We start from the raw sequence: 17,754 nt of genomic DNA on the forward strand, positions 1-17,754 counted from the left end.
AAATTAATGATTACATAATTGCAGCTGTCTCAAATTGTGTGCCTTTATTTCTGGATATTTTTGTAGCTACATTGTAAGCTTGATGGAACAAACCTATGAAACCTGGTTTCCCGCTAACCTTGTTGAACCTGGACTGGTCTGGGTTGGGTTATGATCCTAGTTTGAATCTAGCTTGCTTGTTCCATATGAGGTCCACCCTAGGGCCCAACCATTTGGCCTAGGGCATGTCTTGGATGCACCTGGGCCAAATGGCTTGGTCCAGGGCTGCTCCTTGGTGAACCCAGGAAGGACTCTTGAGATTATAAAAAGAAAAAGGTTTAAAATGATACCTAACCAACCTTAAAGTACATTTTTTTTTTTTGAATAATTTGGAGCTCATTTGAGAATGAAAAAACATTAATGAGAATGGGAAAATATTAAAACCAAAATATATTGTGTGGCATGAAGGTCCTTGTGGCCTTGAAGGCCTATATTTGGTTTTTGTGGATAACAAAAGAGGTGCTGCCCCTTGGAGGCTGCTTCCATGAGATCTCCACTCTTGTTTTATAAGGACAAAAAGAAGTGAGCTGTTGTTGATGGAAAAGAATAATTTTTTCATGTTTATTGAGTTCCATTTTTTTTTTTTTGGGTTTGCCATGTCAATCCGAATTTGGAGTGATGCTTTGACAAGTGACATTCCATAGAAATTTCCCGCTGCAACATAGGAACAAGCCACAGTAGAGACTTAGACTTGGCAAATACTCTGCAATCTCTTTTTTGGCTTGGACCTGGACTTGGTGGAAAAAAATGGGCCAAAAACTTAGTCAGACTAGGATCCTGCGAATCCTCATCAATACTCAATTAGTCTCAACACAGTGGAACAAAACATAGTCTGCAGGCTCGGACTTAGAGTACTCGGCAAGCCCAAAAGTTTCAAATTGGCAAATACTAGGCAAGAATTAAGAAAACACATAGAAACTTAGAAAGTACTATAAGTAAAATTTCTAAAACAAACATTTTTTTTTTGAACAATTCAATTACAAAAATATGTTAAATTAAAAAATGACATCTCAAAAGAGAAAATGCATGGTTGTATAGCAAAAAATAATTTTACCCAGGTAGGTATGTCTACCCATGTTTTTCTTGTGTTGATAAAAATTTCGTCAATTAAATATGTGGAGCAAAAAAAGCACTCAGAGAGTTTACAAACTATGGAACAAACTATACTCTTGTATATGGGAAATTCTGACAGCAATGATGAAGTTTTGGAAACTGTATGAACATAGACACATATTGTCAAGAAATGAAAGTGAAGAGTCTTTAGTCTCAAGTATGTAGAATACCTTGATTTTCAACATATAACAGCTATCATTCTTTTTGTCTGGGTATTAAATCTGGTCCTGAAGCTCTAAGTCTGTAAATAACGGAAGTGGGTTTCGATATGTGTAGAAGTGCTCATTTAAATATCTATATAAATAAGCCAATGTGTAAACAAGAAAGGTTTTACACAAGACAATTACATGTACAAAAGAAAATAAAAGAGAGAAACTCACTGAAAATAATTGGATTGATACAGTTTGGTTGTTAACATTAATTTGGAAACATGAATAATATTGTTGAAATAACACGTGAAATCATGGCAAAGAATAAATGGCAAATAGATACGTCACCATGTAAACACCATTGAGGACATGCCTCAGGAAAAGACAGCATAAAGAAAAATAAAATACAACCCACTTATGATTTCAAATCAATGATGAGCAACAATACTAATTTCAACTTTATTCTTTAATTAAAAAACATTTACATATTAAAAACCAAAGTTACCAGGTTATTCCTTGCAATATTCAAATCTTACTCTATTTGTACTAGGTTTGGATTTGGGACCTATTCATTAAGAGATTCTACCAAGGTGCATGCAGATTGTTGTAGATTTGTCCTGGATGAGCCTAAAGCCCAACAAAATAATTGTGCCCTCAAACCCCTTAACAAATGGTGTTTAAAATTATCAAAATTTCTATTTACAATGATGTCCCTTTGCAAATACAAATCACGTGCTCTTCTTGAACAAATTGGTGGCACTATCAATTTATCTCATTTTGTAGAGATGATACCACACAACATTTATGCAGGTGAGTTTCATATTCAAATTAAAAGCACTTTGAAAGTACTTGGCAAAGGTGGCACATGCATGAATTTTGTCACTAAAATCCTTCATGTCCCCTAAAATCCCCCATATCCCATCTAGGATTGGAGAAAACCTTGAGACCTTTGAATATGATGAATGAATATTGAATATTAAGGTGGACTCTGAGGGTAATATTTCTGTGAGGAGTTTATCAATATGATGATGACCAAGTGATTTTAGGTTGTTTTGGGCCTGTACGGTAGGTATCTTGTTTGTATCTTCTTTTTTGGAGATTTTTGAGTTGCTATTTAAATTTAGAGGTTTGTAGATTTTTTTTATAATTCAAACCATATTAATATCATATTAATTAGGTTTGAAGTTTATATATTATATTTTTCCTTTAATTAGTCTCAACTTTTATTAATAATAATATGCTCATTGAACACCTCCAACCTGTACAACATATGCTCCTATTGTATAGACATCACCTACACTGTATAGCCTGGGTGCAATTTTCTTGTTGTATGGTAGTTTAGGTCCATACATATGGACTCTCGGCCCTCTAAAGCTCATAATACACCTGTCTAAAGCTTTGCTCCACTTGTCGAAGTAAAGTATGGATTTGGCTCTCCCCAACTAACTCTGGGATTCACCATCCCTCCAACATCTCTATGGTAGGCCATCCTCTTATCTCAAAATGCTACTCAAATGCTTGAGCACACCTCCCTATAGAAAACACTCGCAAGTGTGTTACTGCCTCATCCACCATCTGGAGGGCCTGCGCCTCTACTGAAATCGCAGTCTGTCATGCATCAACCTCTATCACCCTCAGAAAGTACTCTCTGACATTTGTTCTATCTTGAGTATCAGGTACCATCTTTAGCAACGGTTGTGGTTGTGGGACTCTACTCTCAGCCTCCTCATCATGCATAGTAGCATCCTCTATAGGAACATCTTCTACATCTTGTATAGCCATGTCCTTTATTGAGGGATATTCAGCTTTGTGGGCTACTTACTACCTTCATTGAGATCATCAAACTTGATAATCTCTGATTGCTTGCGGTATGGTGTGGCAAGGGGAGGTCCATGGGGTACCATAGGTGTAAGAGGAATCTATGTATGCCAAGATTCCATGATGGCTTCCTTCAAAATCTCACACCTACTACCTCCTCTTTGGGTGTCTTTTGGTTGTCCACTACTCCATCTATGACAACCACTATCTTTGCTGCTAGTCATTCGACCAGCTCCATGGTCAACTCCGTGGGTGCTCTATCTGGGACATTGACTTTACGACTAATTCTGGTTGTGCTAGTGGAGGGGCAATCACTGCTATATTTGCAGTCAAAGGTGTTATAGTACCTGGGACCCACAACTACCCAAAGCTTGACACTGGATTTTCTGCTATTGTCACACCAAATGATGTAGGCGAAGTTAACTAAATGACTCTAGATAGAAATGGAGTGAAAAGGACTCTCAAGGTGTCACCACCCAAGGGTATGGGTGTGTCTTATTTGGCTCCTACTGCCAAGTTCACTATCTCTCCCTCGATGAGATGACAATCTTGGCCTACCATCTCGAATCTATCATCACTTACTCTTGAAGTGTCACCAAACTCTTCCTAACCATTGTCCTCGACATTCTTGTCAAACTCAGTCTCTGATACCACCACTTGGCTCTTCCTCTTTTGTTTCGTATGTGCACTAACTGTGTCCAAATGTTTCCAATATAGAATAGGCAGGTCATTAGGCGCCATATGACCCTGTGACTTCATCTCCAATTTGTCAAAAGGCATCGATGTGTGGGTGGTGCTGAGCAAGAACTCGATGGCATACTGTGGCATGTAAAATCTTGTGCTACTTTATCATGAATTCGTACATCCCATCAGCAAGTAGGATGCCTAGTCTTTTATGATGCCTTTCATCAGGAAAATATGAGGCAATGCAATGTCCGAGGCTTGACTAGAGCCTATGAATTAGCTCTTGATGATGTCCATCAAACATTTACACTCGCTAGCTACAATAAAAGACATCTTTATCCTGAAGCTCTTGGAGGTGTTAGCTATTGAGTCTATTTCTAGTTGTGTTGAATTTGTAATAACTTTATTAATATTTCTTTCACATCCTTAGTCATCCTTTTCATCGTTTTGTCAATCTTTTTCCCTATACTTTGTGGAATGCCAAAAACCCTAGTAAACTCAATTGTTGTAAGAGTAATGTGAGGTCATGTCTAAGATACTAAAAAATGCACTTGCGGTTGTGTCTGTTGAAGGTCTCTATCATCATCTACAAGGCCCCTTTAAAATATCCAATACAAAATTCTGGCATCTAAATTATCCACTGCACTTGTGAACGTCTAAGACTCTCTTTAATAAGATTTTTCTCTGGAGTCTTCTGCTACCGCATCTTGCATTCGATGCCATTTAGACCTTCAAATGTAATGTTTTGTGGTGTGACTTCATCTTTTTAAGTTTGCATTTGCATCTTTGACTTTACCTTCTTATTTTTTGCTTGTATCTCTATCCTTCTTTCTTGCAATTTTGCCCCTTGATGGCAATACTCTTTTGTCTCGATCCATGATAGAACTGTTGCATGATGGTAATGGTAATGGGGATGCCTGCAATTGTTTTCTTCAACTTTGCTTCTTTGTTCTTGTTCTTGAATCCATCAATAACCATCATTTTATGCAGTTAGTTGAGGATGATGCCAAATATGGAATCCCCAACTACTGCTTTATTTCTTTTTTTGGTTCTACATACAGTCTTGTGTTGCTCTACTCTCTTTTTGTCATGGTCCTTGTTGTGTTGTAAGCAGAGCGAAATATATTTGTAGATGCAACTCTAAAATCTCCTAATGTTGCTCCCTTGTGAAATTTGTAAAATCAAACTTCTCATGGGGCCTCCAATCTTTCTCCCATGTTTTACCAATATATTGTACAATGATTCATCTTATTTCCTTGTGGTACTTAATTGTTCATACCAAATACCATAGCTATTTGATCTCTTTGGCAACCCTAAGCTATGCATATATCCCGTTGTGTATATTATCTTTGGATAACTTTCACTTCCCAAGCTGTGTGTTTTTAATAAGGTAGACTTCATGAGGCATACTAATCTATATTTTCCTTTACAACTCTCATTTCTTGCTACCTTGTCTTCATGCAGCATATCCCATATGCCTAAGTTCTATCCACCATGGGCACAGTTTGTATTCCAGAGGTGCTTCTTATATCTCTCGTAGGTAGTTCCCCTTTTCCGCGGGGCTCATTCCTCAATGTCATTTGATGTTTTTTAATAGCTCATGTCTTTGCAGGCGCTCTCAAATTCCACTATAGGCTTTGTTCCGGCCTCAGTCTTACATAACGTGGGCCTTCTTGAACACATGAAAGTTATATATTATTTCTGATCACCATAGGCCTTCTTTTCCTCGTAGGCACTTGTTTTATATTATTGACACATCCCTTTTCACTGTAGGTTCTACTTGTATTTTCCACAACCATAGACCTTTTTTTTGTTTTACCTCAGCACACATGATGTTTTTCTTTTTCTTCCTTTCTTCTGTCGTATGACAGTGGTTGCATGTTGTACAAAACTTGTTGTACAAAGCAAGTCCTCTATTATTTTATTTTTAAATTTAAACCTTTTTTTAATAATACAATTTGCCTGTCATTGGGCATTTTTGAGTGAACCAGGTCTTTCCTCCATCGTCGTTTATGGTACAATTTCAACTTCGACCCATTCATCACATTTAGAACCTCTTGCCCATCCAATGTCCATAACTTGATCACTCAATTCTCCCCAACTTCACAAACTTTATAAGGGTCGAGCCATCTCACCTTAAATTTCCTTCGTTCTATCTCATTTCTGATGTACTTAAAAAACAGTTGTTTAGGGGTGAACCTCACCAACCCAAGGTGCTTATCGTGCCACATCTTTCGATGTTGTTGGGTTGCCTCCGTCACCCAATGCACTATCCTTCGTTGTTCATCTAGTTTGTTTAGTGCATACAGTCGCTTTGTCTCACTCTCCATATCACCGGTGTATTTTCGATGGCTATCTAAAGGTTAGGGACCATAAAATTGTCAAGTACGATAGGTTCCTAGTTGGACATCAATTGGAATGGTGCCTAACAAGTCCTCACCTTGTGTGTCGTGCGTTAGGCCCATAGTATCTAAGGGAATTTCTCCTCCCAATCTTCATGTCCAACTCTACATGACTTGTAAATCACAAACACCAAAATGTAATGATCCCTTCCTAGTGTGACATGTCCTCTTGTCTGTGAGCTCTAGTAATACAATAGGTTGTGCGAAAATGGCACAATGTATGTCATGTGCATGTAAACATTGTGGACGAGCTAAGATTAGAGTCCATATGGTATGGACCTAAATTGTCGTACAACAGGAAAATTGCACCTAGTTCATACAATGCAGGTGATGTCTATACGATAGGAGCATGTGTTGTACAAGTTGGAGGTGTTCGATGAGCATTTGGATGTCGTACGGTGCAAGAAAATGTGTAAATGGTAGGAGGGAAATTAGAGGATGGCGTACGGTAGGGGAAAGGAGGCAAGGCGTATGGTGGAGGGGGAAGGTCAACTAGTAATGTACAGTTTGGGGATGGGATTTGACTATACAGTGGTATTTCCTAGCGTGCAAATAACTCTACATGCGAATCTTGTGCAATGATATTGTCATTCTTTGCCGATGATCCTACGTCAGGTACATTCTCCTCCAAGTATTACAAATAGATAGAAATAATGATAATGCTCCAGATCACATCAAACAAAAAATGATTGCCAACCTAAAAATATTCGTATATTCGGAGCTCAGCTAGAAACAATGAAACACTCTAGATTTGCTAGATTCAAAGCCAAACAAGAAAATCAGAATAGGGTGAGAATTTAATCCCACTTAAATAATGATAGCCAAATAGGGAAAGGTCTTTCACTTTTGAAAGGGCAAAAACCAAGCAGAACTCCAACTAGAATTTGTAGTGTAATAAAATATTTCCAGACGCATAGCTAAAACATCCAACCCGATAGACATATAAACCTCGCCGGAGGAAAAAACTCCCAAGAGGAACGAAGTGTCAACACATGACACGACAAACACCTATGCTTATGGAAAATTAAAGATGGACCCGAGATATACATAAATTGATTGGGATCTCAAATATAGAAAAATATTATTATTTTATTTATTTAATGTTGGAGATATTACAGTCCTCCCATCCCAAAAGTTGCTTGCCCTCAAGCAATCCCAAACCGGATTCTAGGAAACCTCCTGAAATCAACTTCTTCAGTTTGGAATTAGGTACCAAGTAGATATTATCATTGTAGTAAATGATACCATCAATCACTTCGTATCGATCATCCTGTGTATAGCCATCCGTCAACGGACATGAAAAAGTTGTTTTGGAGTACTTGACCAACAAATGGGCCCACCAATCATTTAGGGACTGAAATGAGGAGTTAAGGGTAGATACTTGGGGTTGGACTGTCATGTTTTCTCTTGCCCCTGTAATGTCAAAGTTACATTCATAGTTCATATTTTATCTAAAACTTGCCTTGATCTTTTGGTTGTGACTTCCCTTGGCCCTCTATTTGACATCCCTCTTCCTTCTTAGCAACAACTTCTTGCCATCTACCTCAAATGAAAGACCTTCCTCTTGAGACTTTGGGTATATTGATCAAGGTCTTCATCCACTTGATGTCCACTATGATATTCGTGTTAGCCAGATTTGTGACAAAGAAATCATCTGTCAGGGTATAGTTTCCCACGGTAATGCTTAGCTATGGAATCACATGAGTGCAAGGTAACAAAGTTCCTCCTGCCACCTTAACCTGAAAATCTCCATGCTCTATTGCATGGAAAGCCTTATTAGTGACCAATGATGAATTGATGAAATTGAATGTGGCACCACTATCAATCATGAATGTGACTCGTTTTCCATGAAGTATTCCATGGGCCCTGAAGATACTACTTCCAGTCGTCATAGCGAGGGTAGCGATGGAACCCTCTTTTTGCATGAGTGTGGCAATTCTCTCTACCTTAGTAGTTTCTTCATCTTGCCCTTTGGAGATCGAACTTTCTTCTTCATTGCTTAGGTAACACCTCAATTAGTGAATCTTTTCCTTGCCAAGACAATAATGGCCTAGTCCCTATGACTCTTTGCAAGTGAAGCAAAGTTTCCTCCTTCAAAACTCTTGTTGCGAGTCCTCTTTGGTCAAAACCTTATTCTGAGCCATCTCCCTGTGTTTATCATTCTGCGGTAGAGGTGGTGGAGAGGGTGCACAATTCTTGGAGGAAGACGATGCAATCATGTCACACAGCTTTTTTATAGCTTTGTTGAGACTGCTAGGGTTAAAAACTTTGACCCAATCTCTCAAGGGCTCCCTCAGCCCATCCATGAACAACACAATCGTTGTCTCTCAGAGATGTCTATGACCAAGATAGATAGTCTCTAGGATTTCATAATGTAGTTGTCGACTAAGCCGATTTGCTTCAATTGTGCCAGTTCTTTGAAGTTTAGTTCGGGATCCTTTTCATCAAAGCAGTCTTTGCATAAATTCAACATAAGAGGTTACTTGATCATGGCTGAGAGGAACCAAGCCATGATGCCACCATTCGTGTGCAACTCCTAAATGGAGTGCAACAAATTTGATTGTTGCTTCTTTCGACATCGGATTGAGCTGGAAATATGTCTGGCATTCAACACCCCAAGCCTCTACTGAGATTGATCCAAATCCATCGAATGGTGATAAGCTCACATTGTCAATCTTGCTTTTGAGGTCATCATTAAAATAAGGACAATTTCCCTTGCCTGAGTATCTCATTCTTAGATCAACATATTCTTTGTAGGATGTATCACTTTGCATTTTTGCTTTCCTCTAATCTTCTCAAAGTTCTTGCATTTCTTGAAAGGCGGGCTTGTTCTTTGTAGGGCGCTTCCATTCTTGGAGGGAAAATTGGTAACAGAGATCAAGCGCAAGAGGGTTGTGGATTTGTCCTTTCCGTAATAGAGTTGTTGCTATGCCCATTTTGTTCTCTGATTGCTTTTCCTTCAGCCAATTTCTGTAATGTTTCTTGCATGAGTTGTTGGGTTTCATTGATTTGAATTTTGTTTCTAGTGAGCTCTCTTAGAATGAGACTTCTTCTGTAGGATCTTGTGGATCCCCAATTCTACTAACCAAGTGATCTCACCTTGATCTCTAAACTATCATATGGCAGGTGGATTGCACCCAAGTCATACGATGCAAGCAAATGTGTGTACGATGGTAGGAAAATTGAAGGATGACATAGAATGGGGGAGAGGAGGTAGGCCACACAATGGAGGGGGAAGGTTAATCAACAACGTACGATGTAGGGATGGGATTTGACCATATGATGATGTTTCTTGGTGTGTAGATAACTTAGTGTGCAAATGTTGCACAGTGATATTGTCATTCTTTGCCAATGATCTCGTATTAAGTATATTCACTCCTCCAAGTATTACGAATAGATAGAAATAATGATAATACTCCAGATCACATCGAGTAGGAAATGATTGCCTACCGAAACAATATTTGTATATTTAGAGCTTAGTTATAAACAATGAAAAAACTCTAGATTTGCCAAATCCGAAGCCAAACAAGCAAAGCGGAATAGGGTGAGGGTTGAATCCCACCAAAATTGAGATAGCCAATATGGAAGGTCTTTGACTTCCGAAATGGTGAAAAGTGTTCAAAACAACAACTAGAATTCACAGTGCAATCAAATAATTCTTGACTCATACCTAAAACATCCAACCGAATGGACATATATAACTCGTCAAAAGAAAAAACTTTGAGAGAAACGAAGTGCCACGAAAAACACCTACACCTATGGAAAATTAACGATGGGCCCAAGATATGCATAATTCGATAAAGAACCCAAATATTAAAAAACTAATAATTTTATTTATTTAATGATAGGGACTTGCACAAAATCTTGTTGGTAGCTTTGGCTTGCCCTCTTGGATAGTAAGGGTTGGATAAAGAATAAAATATCTTCAACTCTGTGGTCAATAATTTGATGACATGGTTCATGGAGTGCCCTCCTTGGTCACTTGTGAGCTGAATAAGTATGTTGTACTACATAATGATTTGCTCGTAGATAAATTTGGTTGTGCTCAGCATCGAGTTACTAGGTAAAGCCCACACTTCTGCCTACTTAGTTAAATTCTTTGCAGCCACGACAATGTAACGTCATCTCTTGGCACAATTGGTCTTCAATAGTCCAATAAAATCCATCCTCCACTGTTTGAACAAATCCTGGGCATGTGGAGGGTTGAGGGGCATGAAGTCCCTCTTCAGCAACTTTCGAGCCCGTTGACATGTAGTACAACCTACAACCTACTCCTAGGTGTCGATATACAACATAGGCCCCCATAAGCCTATGAGAAACACTTTGTGTGATGTTGTGTTCGGTCCCATATGTCCTATCAAACCTTCTAGGACCCTCCTTCATGACACATCTCCTTAGCACCTAGTCCAGTCCCATTTTATACAATAGCTTGTTTGTCAATTGGCATATCCTCCTCAAGATGAGCTTCCTCCTTTCTCCTGGCAGCATGTATCTCAAAACCTGCGATGTTGAAAGATATTTTCCAATACTAGTGTACCACATTGGTACTATTGTAGTACGAAACAAGTGGGCATCTAGGAAATCATAATTGATGCCTTCTAGTGGTTATTTAGATTTTAGCCACGACATCTAATATGCAATCATGTAGTTGTACCCTTGTAATGCTCCCCTCATAAAATAATTAATTAATCAAACCTTTGTTCATGGGTCGATTGATTTAACATATCTCAGACCCATTTTTATTTTATTGTTTCCGTAGGTTTGACCGTCAACTATTTTTGTAAACCCTCTGGAAGTTCCTCCGAAGGGTATTTGACACGGTGTGTAGGTAGTAGTAGTTATGTGATTTGGATTATTTCTTTGTATTGTGAATCCTTGTTGGAGTTCTGTGTTGTTCACTATTTTGGAAGTGAAAGATCTTCCCTACTTGGCTATTCTGGTTTCGGTGGGATTCAACCCTCACCCTGTTACATCTGTGTATTACTTCGCTTTGGGTCTGATATATCTGGAGCACCATCTGTGTATGCAATTATATTTTTTGATCACGAATGCAACTTCTAGTATATGCGAGTACTAATTTCTCATTTTCGTGTTGATTACATAATTATATGATGTGTTATCATTAGCAATTACTTCTTATTGTTGATTCACTTTTTGCATAGCTAGCACCACTCCATCCCTCTTGCCACGCTTTTCATCTACCAAGGCCTTCCTACAACTATACCTATCTATCCCATCCCCACAGTACATCTCACCAACCCAACTAATGTACGACCTCCTATGACTATCGTACGACATCTTTCTGTGCACTTCCCCACACCCAACATCTCATCATACAACCTAATGTCCTGACTGTATGGCCTACTGATCAAATTGTACGGCATCTTGGCCAAGCACACCTCACCGTACGGTATCCACTCTAACCATATAGTTCCCATTCAGATCATACGGCCTTAACAATCATTCCATCATCTAGCTTCTTGAGTGGTAAAAGGAAACGGAAACATTACAACCCTGGCCCCACAATGATCATGAAGGTGAACTCTTGCAATAGAAGTAAGCACCTGCTAACATTTTCTTGAATGATGGGTTTGTTAACCAGGTACATGAGTGCCTAGTAGTCCACATAGAACATGAACAAAGTTACCGAAAGGTAATGTCTGAATTTTTGTATGGCATAGGCCATTCTGAGAGCTTCCTTTTCAGTTATAGTATAGTTCTCCTTGGACAATAATCGATTGGCAAAATAGATTGTTGTCTAGCCCATGCCCACCTAAGCCAACGTAGCACCTATTGCAAAATTTGAAGCATCAACATGGTCGTGGAGCTCCCTATCCCAATTCTTGTATGCCAAGATTGGCCTTCTCAACAACCTTGTCTTTAACTCCTCAAATGCATCATCCTATGTCTTCCCCCAAGTGTAATGCTCCCCTTTCCAAGTCAATTTGTCTAAGGGGTATGAGACTTCCATAAAGTTCTTGATGAACCTCTTGTAGTAACCAATGTGGCCAAGTAAGGACTTTGCTCCAGCGATGTGTGTGGGGGGCTCCATCTCCATAATCACCCTCACCTTATCAAGGTCTATCTTCAATCTAGCTTTGTAGAAGATGTGTCCCGTAGCTTCCCCTTTGACACCATGAGTCTACATTTCTTCAATTAGTGTCAATCTAGCCCTTCGACACCTTTCCATGCACTCTTGTAGGACTACCAAGTGCATGTCTTGTCCATTGTAAACAAAGAACCAAAAATCGAAATCGGCAAGGCTTACTCGAATCGTGAATCGCCTATGAATCACCGCTATGAATCGGCAAAGTGAAAAAACCCTTGAAATTTAAAGATTTTAACAATTTAAAAATTGTTTCATGCACCCTTTATTGAATATAATTAAAAAACGCTATAACATCATCAAATAGAAGTTAACATACATAAACAAGAAATCTAATTTATAAATCCATCACATATGTAAAATGTAAATTGTAGCTTAAATAAATAAAAATCATAGGATCATAATGAGTCATGACATAGATATATAGATTATAGAATTATAAATGTTGTCAAATCATAAATGTGTGTAAGACGAAGATCCATAATGATAAAATCAAATCAAAATGACATCAATTTAGAATGTATGTAAGATGAAGATCCATGATGATGAATCATGAAACACAGGTCTATCTGTAAAGTCAAAGTGTAAACAAAATGAAAAAACAAGCCTCTATCTCAAGCCTCATCATCATCCTCAAGCTCAATTGCAGCCTCAGGGTCAGACTCAGCCTCTGAATGCCTTCTACAAAGGCGTCTAAGGTAGGTCCTAGAGGACCAATGAGCCATAGCCCCCGCATGTGAGATGGGTGCACGAACATCACTAGGGCCTATATCTATGGCGTGCTCTGTGCATGCACGTGTACATCAGCCAGTGCCTGAATGTGCTTTAGCCTCCTCCTTTGCCATGGCCACAGCCTCTGCCTCTCTATCTACCTAGACAACCCCCTCATGGTCTTCCTCAGTGAAGACTGCTACATCTGTAGCCTTAGTGAGCCACTCTGACTTTGGATCAATCTCCTCTAGAATGATCAAAGAGGAGTTAGTGGCCAAAATTTGTCTGGTCCTAAAGTGGAGGTTGTAATGAACAAATACAAAATCATTCAACCTCTGCACAGACAACCTATTTCGTCTCTTCAAGTGGATATGCTCAAACATGGACCAACTACACTCACATCTGGAAACGCTGCTAGGCTGACGCAAAATACAGATGACAATCTTTTGAAGATTTGGGGTTGATTGCCCAAACATTTGCCACCATCTATCTGAAATAAGCGAAAAGAAAAACAATTAGTCTCATTTACAAGCACAACTTTAAGGCTAAATTACAAAATTAAAAAACTAAAATGCATAAGTCATGACAATTATGAATTAACTTTAAGAATATATTGAATTTACTTGGCTGTAATGATGTGAGCCTCTATGGCCATCCTACTAGAGAAAAGTGGCCCCTCATTATTTAATTTGTCCAGCTCAATAGTTGCAGTTGTGGCACTACCATCTGGACTCAACCTCTGCATGATTGTGTTTAGGCTGGTAAGAACCTCCTCATCTGCCCTGAAGTTAGGAAGGAAATGATATGCTAGATTAAGGTAATATGCAACTGCATGGATGGGCCTATGGAGTTGATCTGCCATCTCCTATCAATAATGTCCCAAATGGGGCCATACTTCTCTGACACTCCTACATACTGAGCTCTAATGGCCTCCTTGGCCCTATCCATGCCCTCATATATGTAGCCTATAGAGGGCTTCTCCCCATCAACAATTCATAGGAGAGATACAAGAGGCTCATTGATCTGCATATAATGTAAAAGAGAGAGTCAAAACTAAATTATAAAGCTAAATCATTAAATAATTGAAATTATTAAATAATAAATAACAATACTAAATGTTAAATTGTAAAAACTTTACCTTGATTATTTCTGGAGTAGGTGCCCAAAAACCATCCTCATCAAAGAGGATATTGCCCACATCTATACCTGCGGTGGTCATAGCATAGGAAGAAGAAACAAACTCCTCCCCAACAATCATGCGCCTCAGTTCTTCCCTTGATGTCATGAAGGAGTTCAGTGTGATGAAATTCAAAGCAAACCTCATGATGCCTAAACGAGCTAACTCCCTACTTCTTGTGTATTTTCTCATTGTGGTGAGGACAAATGGATGATTATATATGAACTTGCATATACTTTTTGCCCTTTTGACGCATGATTTGACCCACTCGTTCTTACCAATGTCCTCCAACATGAGGTCAAGGCAATGTGTGGCACAAGGAGTCCAAAATATAGTGGGGTGCCTCTCCATCAATAGTTTGCCTGTAGCAATTTTAAAATTAATTAGAATTTTACACATATTAAGAAACTTAGAATCAGGAAAGTTCAAAATTTGATAAGTTAAACTTAAAAGTTTACCTGCAGCAACATAACTTGCTGCATTATCTGTCACCACCTGTATCACATGTTCTTCCCCCACCTCTACTATGACTTCCTCAATAACCTCACACAAGTATGTGGTATTTTTCACTTGAGAGGAAGTATCAATAGATTTGATGAACATGGTGGATCCTACAAAATTGAAATAGAGTGAAACATTTAATTATCATGATTATGATTCATGGACCATCAACAAATTAGCAATCAATAAATCAAAATTTAAATTAGCATGTAGGAAAGTAGAATGATCAATCACCTCCATAGAAAACAAGAAAATTGAGGAGTGCTTTTCCCCTTTTATCTATCCAACCATCAATCATGATGATGCAACCCTTTATGGTCCATTCCTTTCGACGGTCAAATTTCATGTCCTCTACCATTTCATCTAAGAGGTAGCCACTCAACTCAGCCTTAGTAGGGGCTTTAAAGCTCGGACCACAAATAGTTATGGCATCTATCATGCCTTGCCAATAAGAAGTCCTATCACAAATAGGTTATGATTAGAAATTTAGATAACAAATCATTATGTAATATCAAATATGAATCTGCTATTACACAAGTAAAAATATTAAATAATTTAAAAAGAGAACAAATAAAAAAATATAATTACCTTGCTGCAATAAATGGAATGTTGCAAAAGTACCAAAACTTGCAAATTTGTTTTCTGGCAGCATCATGAATCTCCTTGTTCAAACTACCCATGTTCTCAAGCGAGGGTTGTGAGCTAGAAGTAGTGCGTGGCACAAAGTAACTATCCAATCTGGACTTCCGCACTCTAGGCTGAAATATAATAGGCCCAGGCTTAGTATAGGAATGACTAGCACTAGGACAAGCACTAGCACTAGCATTAGTAGTAGCACTAGGATGAAAGGGAGGCCTAGAAGAACCCTCTCCAATGCAACCTACAGATGTGGGATGCGGATGAGGGCACATGGGAGCCAATAACACCTAACTATTCAAGTTGTCTTTTCTTATATAACTTCTCTTGTTCCAAAGCCTCTAATGCCATATAACATTTTTTTTTTGCCTCAACGGTTTGTTTAGTGCACGAGGTAATATCATGTCCAGGTATGCCTGCAATATGATAGTTGAATCTATAGATGCCACCCAAGTTCATTTCTTTACAAAAGAAACATTTTGTTTGATATTTTGTTTTCCAAGAAATTTTTCAATATAGATCCAAGCCTCATCCTTCTTAGGCATTATGGAAAATGAAAGCTGAGGTTGCTGCAATAAGAAAAATCCATTACAAACTTGAACTAAAAAAAACAGCAAACCCTACATTATTTTTGAGCAAATTGTACGATGTAAAATCAAGTAGATGTCTACAATTTTTTATAAAAACATTGTAGGGTTTGCAAGATTGCACCTTGCAATTTAGTAAAAAAAAATGTAGAAACTAAAAGACATTCAAGATTTATAAATGAGAACTTCAAAAAATTGACAAAAGAATGAAAAATACATTGACATACAAAAAGCAATTTACGCTTACCTCTTGCAAATGAGTTGAGGAGTGTTGCTATTGGCTCCTTAAAGCTCCCAATGCAATCTTATGGCCTCCCCAAACTAATTCTTGATCTCCTTGATGTTCTTCTTTCTTGCTATTTGCAACCCTATGGTTTCTCTTCTCTCTTCTCTCTCACTTTTCCTCTCTTCTTCTCATCCTAAACAATTAGAAGGCCCTTTAAGGTTATAAGAAAGAGGAAAGAAAAAATAAAACATTAAAAAAGTGTTTAATTTTTTATGTTTTTAGGTGACAAACTTATGCTTCTCATGGCTGATTTTTCGAGCCGATTTAAGGTGATTTTGGCGATTTTTGACCCAAAAATCAGTGAGCCGATTCACTGACCTACCATGAATCGCTCGGCCTAAGTCGGATCGCCGAATCACCTGAACAACAGCGATTCACGTTACTCTGACTGTAAATGAACCAATTGTCGAGGAATGCCCTGAAGCTCCCTATCAACACCTTGTCAAAGATGTCAAGAATTATCCTTTGAAAAGTTAGTGGCGTGTTATAGAGTCCAAAGGCATCCAGTTGTACACGTAAACACTATTTTCCACCACAAATGTGGTCTTCAAGTTGTTTTCTTTGGCGATGGAGATTTGTTAATACCTCGAGATCCCTTCCACAAATGAATACATTTCATGTCCCACTACTTCCTCAAGAATGGTATTTGTAACTGGTATGGGAAAGGGGTTTTTGGTGGTGATGCGAAATGGGTTTGCCTCCTTTGGTGAGATGACAATGGTGGATACCCTTTTGTGAGTTTGGACCCTAAAATGATGCTTGCCTTGAGCATTTGCTCTATTTCTTCATTACCCTAGCAGCATAATTTTTATTCATTTTGTACAACCTCTTCTGTATTGGTTGGGCTCAAGCTACCAATGGAATGTGATGTATGCACAACTCCAAAGGCACTCCCTTTAAGTCCTTGTACATCAATGCAAAGATATCTTTGTACTCCAGAAAAAATTTCAACGTTGCAGCCTTTGGCACTAGATTCCAGCCATCCCCTACCAATATATTATTGGGGTTTGCCTCGTCCCCAAGGTTTGTGACTTTCAACAACGGATCTTGATAATATATGTTTTCCTCTGTGTCAAACTTGTGCATCAAAGTCTCATTAACTTATGCCTTCCCTTGTATTCTCTGTACTTTGGCGGAAACAAGTCCTCTGATTCCTCGTTGACCTACAACATGTTATACTAGAATAATTTGTAATCTTCCATTTGCTAGTGGAAGAGTCCGTTCATGGAATCCATGTAATCTTCAAAGCATCCTTCAAGTTCCAGGACACCTTCATCATTCAGCTCCATCCTATTCTTTCCTTTGTCTGATCCACTCAACTCTCTTTTTGATTCTGATTCCGAAGAAGATGCAACTTCCTCACTCACCATCTGAGTTCTAAGGTCAATGACAAATTTCCTTCCTCCACTCTCCATTGATAAGGTGTTATGCTTTTAGTTGTGGTTCACTTTGCTGTGACAAGCGACCCTCTCCCCAAGATGGCATTGTACCCTTTTTTCTTCAAGGGAATCACCATGATTTCCACAACAAAGGGTTGGGTACCAA

The 17,754-nt window shown here is 38.6% G+C and overlaps 1 protein-coding gene across 2 annotated transcripts in view; it reads left to right on the forward strand.

The window, feature by feature from the left end:
• AMY3 (alpha-amylase-like 3) overlaps positions 1-17,754 on the forward strand; it is a 165,476-nt gene that overhangs the window by 95,320 nt on the left and 52,402 nt on the right. The gene's annotated exons all lie outside the window — the stretch shown is intronic.

This window comes from Cupressus sempervirens, chromosome 6, assembly GCF_028749045.1.
Source record: "Cupressus sempervirens isolate cs-2001-9-10 chromosome 6, ASM2874904v1, whole genome shotgun sequence".
Lineage (NCBI taxonomy): Eukaryota > Viridiplantae > Streptophyta > Pinopsida > Cupressales > Cupressaceae > Cupressus > Cupressus sempervirens.